The following is a 13,478-nucleotide window of genomic DNA, read 5'->3' on the forward strand; positions in this document are numbered from 1 at the left end:
CAAATACAGTAGTTTCGGTTGATGACATCTTACAAGAGGCAATAATATAAAGAGGCTTCTAAGTCAAGCTGCATTAATAGATGGGGCCCAGATCATGATAGGTAGTTATTTCACGATTCTCTGCATATGAGGGTCCTTGTTCAATTTTGAGTCAACATGTTAAATGGATCATTCTAAAACTGCAGTGTTTCCTGAAAAGAATGAGTGATGATGGGAAGGATCTGAGCATCAAGTCCCATGGAAAATTGCAGACAGAAACTACGATTTGTATCATGGGGAAGAAAAGATCAAGATGAGTCTGATAACTGAGGGCCCAGGAACTAAGGAGTGCTTAGTGTTACTTTGAATACCTCTGGGGACAAACCAGACCAATGTTAAAAGTTTTGGAGCATTAGATTTAAGCCCGTATATAAAGAAGAATTTTCTAACGATTTACAGTTTTCTAAAAATGAAATGGGCTCTTTAGTGACATAGAGGAGCTTTTTGTTAAGAATTGTATAAAGGGGTCCTTGCTCTGAATGGGAGGTTGTCCAAGATTACACCTTTTGGTTCTGACATTTTCTGAAGCGGTATTGGATTTTGGGGGAAAAGCAAGCTCTGTGCAGGAGCAAAATAGGCACTCCCAGGAGACACAGAATGATTAAAGACACCAAATAACGTAAACGACAGGCACAAAAACAATGTATCTTCATCGTTTGCAGGCCATCAATGTTAAATTTGACTGTTTTAGCTCCTGCCGTTCCATTATCTGACATGCCCTTCCTTCAATTAATGCACGTTTAAATCTCACCCAACCTTTCTCCTAAGATTTCCCTAATTCCCAGGATGCAGGGCTTCTTCCTTTGAATTCCTGTGGCAAATTGTGTGTACTTCCTTTTAAAAAGTATTAGAAGGCTTCCAGTAATAAGAACTAATACATGTTTATTATAGGACACATATAGCCTTGCAGCCAGATTGAATTCAAATCCTGGCTACACAACCTAATAGCTGTGTGATGGGAAATTTACTCTAAGTCTGCTCTTCACTTTTCTACAAAGCAGAGATAACAACATACCTAACTCAAAGGGGTTTTGAGAAATTAAGTAAGTTAAATGTATACAATGCTTAAAATAGTGTCTCATTAGGTGTTGCTATAGTAAAAATAGTGGTCATCAAAAAATATAGAAAAGTAGAAAGAAGTCATCCATAACTCTGCCACCCAAAGACAACTACACTGTTTTTCCTATTTTTTAAAGATAGCTGTTACTATACTGCACATATAATTTCGTGTTCCAGTTTTTTACTTAATATTACAACGTAAAAATTTCTATAGCATATAAAATTCCTCATAAACCAAATATAAATGGCTACACAATGATTTACCATGTGTAATGCTATGACTTATTAGTAATTATATTTGTATTTATTACATAATTATTTATTACATAATTATTTTCCAAATTGAGGTTGTTTTCAAACTTGACTATTAAAAGTGATGCTATAATGAAAGTTTTTCCTTTGATATCTTTTATTCTCCACCCCACCCTCCATACATTCACTTTCTTCATCATTGGTGTGAGCTTCTTGAGGCCAGGGACCAAAGTAAGGCCTTAGTCTTACTTGGTATCCTACACATATGGTGTCCTATACACAAAATGAAATATCCTGATCAATATGTCATGCGTCAAATATCATTAAGCAAAGTTAAAAGTCAATTAGTGAAAATATAATTCTTTTGGTTTCAATGACAGTTTATTTTCTCACAGTTCTGGAGACAGGGAAGTTCAAGATCAATGTGCTGGGTGATGCAGTTTCTGGTGAAGGCTCTCTCTTTCTGGCCTGCAGATGGCTGCCTTCTTGATACGTCCACATATGGCAGAATGACAGAGAGAGAGAAGAGGAGAAGAGAAGAGAGGAGTAGAGAGGAGAAGAGAGGGCAGAGAAGAAGACAGTAAGATCTCTAGTGTCTCTTCTTATAGGGACATTAATCCCATCATAAGGGACCCACCCTCATTACCTCATATAACCTAATTATCTCCCAAAGGCTTTACCTCTAAATACCATCAAATTGGAGCTCAGGATTTCAGTATATAAATTTGTTGGGGGAAGAATTCAGTCCATAGTAATAGTACACATGGCCAAAAAAGAGTAAGGGAGTAATTTGAAGTGGTACTGGAAATCACTGATTTTATAAACAACCAGGAAACTTAATTGTTTCAGATGCATAGAGACCCCAAATTAATGCTGACCACATTTCCCCCCAATAATTTCAGTATTTATAAAGATGCAAATAATTTGCAGTGAAAAACTCTCTCTCCTGTCCCTGTTTTCTAGCCACCCATTTCTTTCCCAGATGCTGTGGCCAGTGCTTTTGTCCCTTCCAGAGACAGTATGTGTGTATTCAGACCTCTTATGGACACATGGGTTTCAGAATTCAGAACACTCCGGGTTTAGGCAGTAATAAGGTGCACATAGCATGCATTCCATAACACCTCAGGCTCTCTCCAGGATGCCCAGTCATCCCTGCTTGCCCCAGACTATCCTGGCTTCAGCACTGTATGTCCCTCATCCTAGGAGCCCTCTCCATCCCAGGCAAAGTAGGCTGTTTTGATGACTTTTTAATTTATCCAAGCTTTTATGAATGGCTTTTCTTTTGCCTTTACTACTTCTTAACACCAATTCAAAATTGTTTTAAAATCACTTTATTCTTCCTTTTCTGTCCTTTGGTTTTCAGACTTACTCTCTCTTTCAAACCATTAGGCAAAACATATTCTGACAAACATGAAATTCCACATTAAAGTAGACACAATTTTAATGCTCGTTAAGAATTAACATCAAAATAACTAGATAAATAAAATTAGCAGGATTATCAAAGGATAGTATAAAAGGCAGTTGCAGAGTTCTTTCCCTGTTCTTTTTTGTTGTTGCTGAGAACATGCTATTACAACATGTTTCTTTTATTTTTATAATGAATTTTCTATTGATACGTAACATTTTATATATTTATAGGGCACATGTGATATTCTGTCACATGCATAGATTGTGTCATAATCAAGCCAGGGTATTGGAGCTATTTATCATCTTGAGTAGTTATCATTTCTATGTATTGGAAACATTTCAAGTCTTTTCTTCTAGCTATTTAAAAATATACAACATATTGGTATAAACTACAGACACCCAACTTTGCTACTAAACGTTAGAACTTATTCCTTCTATCTAACTTTATGTTTGTAGCCATTAATCAATCTCTCTTTACCCCGCCCCCCCCCCGCCATACACACTTCCCAGCCTCTGGATACTATCGTTCTATTCTCTACCTCCATGAGATCAACATTTTTCGCTCCCACATATGAGTGAGAACATACAATATTTGTCTTTCTGTACCTGCATTATTTTCCTTAACATAATGATCTCTGGTTCCATCCATGTTGCTGCAAATGACATGATTTCAGTTTTTATGGTCAAATAGCATTCCATTGTGTGTATATGTACTACATTTTCTTTACCCATTTATCCATTGATGAACTCCTATCCGTTGATTCTATATCTTTGCTATTGTGAATACTGCTGCCATAAACATGGGATGTATGTACTCGTTTGACATATTGATGTTTTTTCAGCTGTGAACCTGTCTGATCCTGGGTTTTTTTTGGTTGTTAGGTATTAATTACTGCCTCAATTTCAGAACTTTTATTGGTCTCTTCAGGGGTTGGAATTCTTCCTGGTTTAGTCTTGGGAGGGTGTATGTGTTCAGGAATATATCAATTTCTTCTAGATTTTCTAGTTTATTTGCATAAAGGTGTTTGTAATGTTCTCTGGTGGTAGTTTGTATTTCTGTGGGGTCAGCTATGATATCCCCTTTATCATTTTAAAAAAATAATTATTTTAATTACAAATTTCCACCAATTCTTGCCAATCATATTATTGTGGATATCACAAATGAATTATTTAACAGTATTACCTTATATTCATCTGCATGAAACTTAAGAGAAAGGAGAGAAGAAATGTATACGTTTCTGAGAATGACACCATAAAGCTCATATTTACAGTATGGTAGTCTGTAAACATACAGGCCTGCCAGTTCAAGCCCACTCTTCTATCATCACCCAGCTGCACGACCCTGAGCAAGTCACTTTTGTCTGCTCATTTTAAAAATCATCTATCACCTGACTTCTCTATCTATGAGAGTTAACTGGCTGCATGCAAATACCATGAAAAATACCATGCACTTATAAGTGTGAAGTAGCACTGTAAAGTGACTTATATATTACTGGTCTTTCTATTTTTAGAGTAATAATATTCATATATCAGTAAAAGCCAACATATGTTTGCTAAGTGATCCTTTTGAAAGGATCCCTTTAAAAGCTCCTAGGTATCAGCTTTACTGACAATCTGGTATGATTCTGAAGCCAGCATCTCAACTCTTGGAATGATATACAATAGTCACAACTTGAATTAGCAACTAATAAAATAAAATGCCCTCTTATTCTCCAAAATGTAATAATTCAGGAGTAATGACATCAAGATTTTGTAATACTCAAACTAAAAATGTCCCATCATGGCTCGTTTAAATGACTTAAAGTACAAGTGGTAACTATGGTGACTAGGGAATCAACATTTAAAACATCAAAATATTATTGCAAAAATCAAATTTCCCATGAATTTCTAAAAATTAAAATTCTGAGATTTTTGTGTCTGAGAAACTGCTTCTTCAGCAAAATATTTAGCACTGACTGCATCATCCCAAATCTATGGTATGGCCAGGTATTTAGGTCCTTCAAGCAACATTTTTAGAAAGGATCCCATTGCTCTTTACTTTCAAAATGACTATCTCTAGGGCCTCAAAATTCAAGAGACAACCTATATATTTATAATGTTAAAAAAGGGAAGACTTTGGCATGTGAACCAGAACTACGTAATTGTGAATATCTGGCAAATTGATCTCTATGTGTATATATAAGGTACAGCTGACATGATTATTACAAGTTTTTTGGAAGCTTGAAGGCCAAGGAAAATAATCTGCAAATATATCTTGCTGATTTATCAAGTACTGAGATGTTAATGAATTCTTCATATTGTTACTCATATATCAGTTCTTTAGAATTTCTTAGCCTTTAAGTACTCTAAGCCTTGGATGTAACCATTTAGGGAGTAGCTAGATATATGCAAATAATATTATGATTTAGAAACATTTCTGCTTTATCAAAGTGAAAAGATAAATATTGCAAACACTGAAAATGTGAAAATAAGGTTCGAGAAAGCTGCCAACTATTTGGGTACCAGTTAGAAAGTATCTTCATCTGATTCATCACTCTTGGGTTTGGCAAGTCTTTCTAGTTCTTCTCCATCCCCACTGGAACTCTCTCAAAGATTGCCACTTAGATCTCGGATCCTTTCTTGCCTAGGTGTGTATTCTGGACCTTGAGGCTTGCTGGCAATATAAATAAATATAGAGACAAGGACTGATGGGGCTTCCAAGAAAAATTCCAGGGAGGGCCTGAAGTCAAAGACCAGGACAGACACTGTTGTGATAATGACAGTGGTAACCTGGGCCCTTAAGACATGGAACATGTTGTCCAGGAACTTCAGAGTGAAAACCACTGAAAGGCCCTGGAATGCAGTTACAAAAATAAGGGCTACTGAAAATGCATTGTGGCCATAAAAAATTCCACAGTTCTTAATCTGATCACAGTTACTCCTCTGAAGGCCCAGAGTCAGCCCATTAAACAGAATGCCAAAGAAACAGAGTTTGCTGTTCTGTATGAAGATGGTTTCAGTGAGCTGGTTCCCTTCCTTCAATATATTTTCATTATAGATATTAGCCATCGAAGAAATAAAACACTGGACTATAATAAGAACATGGCCCATGCCAAGATGGACGTGACTGAAAACCTTGACTGTGGTGTTCCATTTAGCTTCAGGAAAAGTCCATTCCTTTGTTGTACAATTGTCTTTTCTGGGACACTCAATTCTGAAAAGAAGGCAGGAATTGGATGGGCTGAAGAAGGCATCATGATGAAATCCATGTCCTGCCAAGTTGTGCTGTAAAGTTTTAGTCCCAGCAGTCAAGGCCAAAATAGACAAAAATAAAATCAGGAAGGAAGCCCACTGGATCCAGTTTAGATGCCTCTTCAGCACTATCCTGAATAGAAGAGCTGTTGTTATAATTCTAAAATTTGAGAAGACAACAGCCATGGCCTTTCTTTATGACACAGAATGGCACAAGCACACAGAAAACTAGCTTCACCAGTTCTGAGCACACATTCACAGTAGTTGGAAGATAATCATACTTGTTTTCTTCATTGGCAGTATACTTCACCAGTAATATGTGACTTGAGCTTAAAGCAATGAATATGCACCTAGCAGGAATGTATACATTGTTGACATGGGGTATATTATAAGATGACTACAGCACTGTTTTTCCATTTGACTGTTTTTTAATTGCATCCCAGAGCTGAGACAGTAACTGTATGGCCCCGTAGTAGCAGCAGTAGCCTTTAGGGTCCATAGGTGGAGAAGTTACAGTAGGTATAGGCAAAAGAGCCTCTGCTTCTAAGTCGCCTATTGTGGAACCCCTTTATCTTTTTTTTTTTTTTTTAGATGGAGTCTTTCTCTGTCGCCCAGGCTGGAGTGCAGTGGCACCATCTCGGCTCACTGAAAGCTCTACCTCCCGGGTTCACACCATTCTCCTGCCTCAGCCTCCTGAGTAGCTGGGACTACAGGCGCCTGCCACCATGCTGGGCTAATTTTTTTGTATTTTTAGTAGAGATGGGGTTTCACTGTGGTCTCGATCTCCTGACCTCGTGATCTGCCCGCCTTGGCCTCCCAAAGTGCTGGGATTACAGGCATAAGCCACAGCACCCGGCCTCCCCTTTATCATTTTTTATTGTGTCTATTTGATTCTTCTTTCTTTTCTTCTTTATTAATCTAGCTAGTTGTCCATCTATTTTGTTAATTTTTTCAAAGAAACAGCTCCTGGATTCATTGATTTTTTGGAGGGTTTTTTATGTCTATCTCCTTCAACTCTGCTCTACTCTTAGTTATTTCTTGTCTTCTGCTAGCTTTTGGATTAGTTTGCTCTTGCTTCTCTAGCTCTTTTAATTGTGATGTTAAGGTGTTGATTTGAGATCTTTCTAGCTTTCTGATGTGGGCATTTAGTGTCATAAATTTCCCTCTTTACACTGCTTTAGCTGTATCTGAGAGACTCTGGTACATTGTCTCTTTGTTCTCATTGGTTTCAAAGAACTTCTTGGTTTCTGCCTTAATTTCATTATTTAGCCAAGAGTCATTTAGGAGTAAGTTGCTCAGTTTCCATGTAATTATGTGGTTTTGAGTAAGTTTCTTAATCTTGAGTTCTAATTTGATTGCACTGTGGTCTGAGAGACTGTTTGTTATGATTTCCATTCTTTTGCATTTGCTGAGAAGTATTTTATTGCCAATGATGTGGTCCATTTTATAATAAGTGCCATATGGCACTGAGAAGAATGTATATTCTGTGGATTTGGGGTGGAGAGTTCTGCAGATGTCTATTAGGTCCACTTGATGCAGAGCTGAGTTCAAGTCGTGAATATCCTTGTTAATCTTCTGTCTCATTGATTTGTCTGATATTGACAGGGGCATGTTAAAGCCTCTCACTATTATTGTGTGGGAGTCTAAATCTCTTTGTAGGTCTCTAAGAACTTGTTTTATGAATCTGAGTGCTCCTGTATTGGGTGCATATATATTTAGGATAGTTAGCTCTTCTTGTTGAATTCATCCCTTTATTGTTAGGTAATGCCATTCTTGTCTTTTTTGGTCTTTGTTGGTTTAAAATCTGTTTTGTCAGAGACTAGGATTGCAACCCCTGCTTTTTCTTGCTTTCCATTTGCTTGGTAAATTTTCCTTCATCCCTTTATTTTGAGCCTATGTGTGTCTTTGCACATGAGATGGGTCTCCTAAATACAGCATACTGATGGGTCTTGACTCTTTATCCAATTTGTGCTTTGTTGGGGGAAAAACCCACTCATCTGGGCTGCCTGGATTCCTTAGAACTACCAGGAGGAAAGGCTAAGTCTGCTGGTCCAGAGACTGTGGACACCCCTCCCCCTAGGGGCTCAGGCCCAGAAAGATCAGGGTTCCGTCTCTGAGCCCCTGGCTGAAGTTGTTGGAGTTTGTGAGGGGAGGCCCCGCCCAGTGAGGAGGAATGGGTCAGGGCAGGCCTGTAGAGGCACTCTGGTTGCAGTTTGCCACAGCTGGTGTGTTGGGCTGTGGGGGACACCTCTTGGGAACAAGTTGTCCAGCCTCCCTGGCTCCAGCAGGGGAAAAATACAGCCTGAAGCTTAGAAAAGGCTGCCGCCCTTCCCCTTCCCAGGGAGCATAGTGTCTTAGGCAACTATCTGTCCCAGTGCTGGCTGCTGCCTCTTCCCCAAGGAGCTCAAATGGCTTAGACAGCAGGCAGATGCAGCTGTGTTGCTGGTCACCCCTCCCCACTGGGAGCTCAGCAGGCTTAAGCTGATTCTAGCTGAGAGGCTGTTGAGAATCTGTGCAGCTCCAGGGGTGGGACCCTAGGCCCAGTGGCATGGGTTCACAAGTGGGATCTTCCAATCCATGGGTTGCACAGTTCCATGGAAAAAGCACAGTTTCCCAGGCTGGGCAGTATGCTCACTCACTGCCTCCCTTGGCTAGCGGATGGGGGCTACCCGGCCCCATGTGGCCCTCAAGTGGGCTGCCTCATCACATTGCTCTTCTTTCCTCTCTGTGGGTCACACCAACTACCTAGTCAGTTCTAATGACAGAATCTGGATATGTCAGTTGCTGGGCAGGATTTACATGCTATAGTTCATTTTGATGGAAGCTTCCTGTAGTGGCTGCTTCTAGTTGGCCATCTTGTCCCCATTCCCCAGCTGTCATTTTTATTATTTCTCTCATTCTACTTATTTTTTGCTTGATTTGTTGTTTTTCTAGCTTCTTATGGTGCATCATTAGATTATTTATTATTTTTCTGCTTTTTAAATATAGGCATTTATTGCTATAAACTTTCTTCTTAGCACTGCTTTTGCTGTATTCCATAGGTTTTGGTATTTTGTGTTTCAGTAAATGTTTTTTACTTCCTCCTTAATTTCTTCCTTGACCTAATGGTCATTAAGGAGCATGTTTAATTTCTATATATTTTTACAGTTTCCAGAGTTCCTCTTTTTGTTGATTTCTGGGTTTATCCCATTGTGGTCTGAGAAAATACTTGATATTATTTTCTTTCTTTCTTTTTTTTTTTTTTGAGTACTCTGTCACCCAGGCTGGAGTGCAGTGGCACCATCTCGGTTCACTGCAAGCTGCGCCTCCTGGGTTCACACCATTCTCCTGCCTCAGCGTCCTGAGTAGCTGGGACTACAGGCACCCACTACCACACCCAGCTAATTTTTTGGTATTTTTAGTAGAGACGAGTAGCTGGGACTACAGGTGCCCACTACCACACTCAGCTAATTTTTTGGCATTTTTAGTAGAGACAAGATTTCACCATGTTAGCCAGGATGGTCTCGATCTCCTAACCTTGTGATCTGCCCACCTCAGCCTCCCAAAGTGCTGGGATTACAGGCTTAAGCCACTGTGCTGGGCCTGATTTCAAGTATTTTCTTTAAGTTTTAAAAATTTGTGAAGACTTGTTCTGTGTCCTAACATATGGTCTGTCCTGGAGAATGTTTCACATACTGATGAGAAAAATTATATATTCTGTAGCTGTTGGATAAAATGTTCTGTAAATGTCTATTAGGTCCATTTGGTCTAATGTGCTGTTTAAATCCAATGTTTCTTTTGAATTTCTGTCTAGATGATCTGTCTCATGCTAAAAGTGGGGTGTTAAAGCCCCCAACTATTATTGTATTAAAGTCTGTGTCTCTTTTTAGATCTACTAATATTTGCTTTACGTATCTGGGTATTCTGGTGTTAAGTGCATCTTCTTCCTACTTTTTTTTTTTTTTTTGATGTGAAGCCTGTTTTATCTGATGCAAGTATAATTACTCCCATTCTCTTTTGGTTTCCATTTATATGGAATTTTTTTTCCACCCCCTTTCTTTCAGTCTATGTTTTTTTGTTGTTGTTTGTTTTTTCTTCCCCCCCAGGTGAGGTGGTTTCTTGTAGGCAGCGTGTAGTTGGGTCACTGAAAGAAATCCATTTAGATAGTCTGTATTATTTAAGTGAAAGTTCAATCCATTTACATTCAAAGATATTATTGGCATGTGAGGGCTATTTCCGGTCATTTTATTAATGGCTTCCTGGTTGCTTTGTATATTCTTTGCTTCTTTCTCTTTTGTTTATCATTGCAGTTTACTGGTTTTCTGTAGTGGTAACATTTGAGTCCCTTCTTTTCCCTATTTGTGTGTTTGCTCTACCAGTGAATTTTGTACTTTTGTGTGTTTTCATGATGTTATATATCGTCTTTTCGCTTCCAGATGTAGGACTCCCTTAGCATTTCTTGTAGACCCAGTCTAGTGGTGGTGAATTATCTGTTCTTATTTGTCGGAAAAGACTTAATTTTTCTTTTAGTTATAAGGGCTAACCTTGCTGGGTGTAGTAGCCTTGGCTGAAAGTTTTTTCTTTCAACACTTCAATACATAATCCCATTTTCTTCTGACCTGTAAGGTTTCTGTGGAGAAATCTGCTGTTGGTCAGGTGGGGGTTCCCTTATAGGTGGCTACATGCTTTTCTTTTGCTCTTTTTAGAATTCTTTCTTTGTCTTTGACTTTTGACAGTTTGACCATAATGTGTCTTGCAGAAGATCTTTTTGAATTGTATCTGTTTGGGGATCTCTTAGCATCCTGTATCTGGATGTCTAAATTTGTTAGTAGACTTGGGAATTTTTATTATTTAGTTCCACAGGTTATCTAACTCTTTTGTTTTCTTTTCACCTTCTGGGACACTGAACATTTGAATATTTGGTAGCTTTATGGTCTCTCATATGTCATTTAGACTTTGTACATTTTTAAATCCTTTTTTCTTTATTTTTGTCTGACTTGGTTATTTCAGAAAGACCTGTCTTTAGGTCAAGTTATTCCTTCTGCTTGATCTAGTCTATTGTTGAAGGTTTCAAATGTATTTTTAATTTCATTTAATAAATTCTTCATTTCCAGATTTTCTGTTTGGTTCCTTTTTATGATATCTATCTCTTTGGTAAATTTCTCATTATGAATTATTTTTCTTATTTCTTTGTATTATTTTTCTGTATTCTCTTGTATTGAGTTTCTTTAATATTATTACTTGGATTTTTTTTTGAGTCAGGATCTCTGTTACCCAGGCTGGGTGCAGTGGCAGTCATGGCTCACATTAACCTCAACCTCCCAAGCTCAAGCAATCCTTCCACTTCAGCCTATCAAGTAGCTGGGACCACAGGCATGCACCACCATGCCTGGCTGATTTTTTTGTAGAGACAGGATCTCCCTGTGTTGCCTAGGCTGGTCTCAAATTCCTGGGCTCAAATGGTTCTCTTGCCTAGGCCTCTCAATGTGCTGGGATTATAGGTATGAGCCACCGCACTTGGCTCAATGTTATTATTTTGAATGATTTTTCCAGAATTTCATAAATTTCTTTTTGATTATAATCTGTTGCTGGAGAATTACTGTTTCTTTGGAGGTGTCTTATTTCCTTGCTTTTTCATAGTTCCTGTATTTTTACCTTGCTATCTGCACATCTGATGTGACAATCATGTCTTCAAAATTTTTTTTGTATTTGCTTTGGTAGGGTAGAACTTTTTCCTGAATATGTATCTATGACACGGGTTTGGTACAGCACTTTGGTTTTGATGCATGCAGTAGTGTAGTCTTTGTATGAGTTTGTTGGCTATAACCACTGTCAATAGTATATGTGAGTTCCTCAGTGCCTCAGGGTGCAATGGTTAGTGGAGGCTCTGATGAAGGTTTGCTGGGGACAGGGATGCCAGGTGAATTTGTCCTCAGGTTCCAGTGGTGGCAGTTGTTGGCTGAGCATGCCTGTCCTTGGGCTCCAGGGTGGCATATGCTGGTGCAGGTGTTAGTGGGTCCAGGTTGCCAATTCTTGAGCTTTCAGGCAGCTTGCTTGGGTGCCATGAGTAGCAGTGGAGGGCCAGGTGGGTACACAGATTCTCAAGCCTATGGGCAACAGGCATAGTGCATGTATTAGCAGTAGAAGTGGCAGGACAATTATATGGCTCCTAATTGGTCCACACTGGTGTTAGCAGTTGCTGCGAAAGGATGGGCAGGCCAGTCCTCAGGCCTGCAGGAGATATGTGCAGGCAATGTCAACTATGGTGGTAGTGGCAGGTTGGAGAGGCCTGACCTCAGGTCCCCAGAAGGAGTGCTTCAGTGCCAATGATGGAAGACTGGGCGGGGCAGTCCCCAGGCCCCTGATGGCATGCTCAGGCACTGGGGAGGCAGAAACCGGCCTAGCAGTCCTGTTCTCAGGTCTCCTGGTGATGTGCATAGGTGCTGGCTATGTATGTAACTCTGCCACTGGGGAGGGCAGGGTTCTTCTCAGTGGCCCCAGCTATCTGTAGGTGCCTGGGGAGCAAGTGCTTCACTTGCTCTTTGGCCATAGGCAATGGCAGCCTGCAGTGATGGTGGCTGCAGTGGGGGAGTTTGTCCTTGAGGTGTGTAAACATGCATGGTGGTTTCTCTGCTGGTGGCAGCAGGGTCATTGCCAATGGCTCACAATTCCACCCTGGCAGCAGCAGTCAGCCAAGGTAGTGGCAACGGGTGGGGAATGTCAATGAGGATCTAGGGAGGTGGAGATACAGAGCTGTTGGGCTTGCAGGCAGGATTCAGTCTTTTGGGGGCTGGATCTCCATATGGCACTTTGCTGTAGCTACTTAAGGCTCAGGGTGTGTGGGAGCCAGCATGGGTCCCCTCTCTGGAGCAATGCCTTCCTGTGTTCTCCAGGCAGCTCCCCCTGTTAGTCTCAGGGTTTATGTGATTTGAAGCCTCCCCCATAGCTAGGATTGCAGGATTCCGCGGTAGGAATGTGGACCACTGAAGGTCGCTCACTTACCCTTTTCCCACATTGGGCTCCCAGTAGATCCTGGCCAAGCAGACTGTCCTGTTTTTCTCTCCTTCCTTGATTTAGGTGTTTGTTGTCACTTCTCCATTGAATTCCAGTGTTCTTTCTTAGATGATCTATTTGAAGTGTGATTATCTACTCACTATTTTTGTTCTTTGTGAAGGAGGCAAGTACCAGATGCCCTTGTCATTAAAATTTTAATTGAAGGAAATGTAGTGCCTGAAGGATTAAAAGAGAAAGAAATAGAGAATAAAAAGAGATTTGACAAAACAAAAATTACTAGTGAACCAAATATATCCCAACGTCTAAGCAGGGACATATACAGACATCCTCATAAGGAACACAGAAACTTTGATCTTTCATTAGACTTAATGTTTTCAGGCTGATTTTTAAACTATGGCAGTCTCTTTGCAAAGACTGAAATCTGAAAGTTGCTTCTTGTGCTGATTTAAAAGATATGAACTGACTTTTTTATTTTCAAAAGGCATGTCCTTTGTTGC

The 13,478-nt window shown here is 39.7% G+C and overlaps 1 pseudogene; it reads right to left on the reverse strand.

The window, feature by feature from the left end:
• Positions 1-5,248: 5,248 nt before the first annotated feature.
• On the reverse strand, positions 5,249-6,181 carry LOC106992652 (UDP-sugar transporter protein SLC35A5 pseudogene; annotated as a pseudogene).
• Positions 6,182-13,478: the final 7,297 nt, after the last annotated feature.

The sequence above is a fragment of the Macaca mulatta genome, chromosome 12 (assembly GCF_049350105.2).
Source record: "Macaca mulatta isolate MMU2019108-1 chromosome 12, T2T-MMU8v2.0, whole genome shotgun sequence".
Classification (NCBI taxonomy): domain Eukaryota; kingdom Metazoa; phylum Chordata; class Mammalia; order Primates; family Cercopithecidae; genus Macaca; species Macaca mulatta.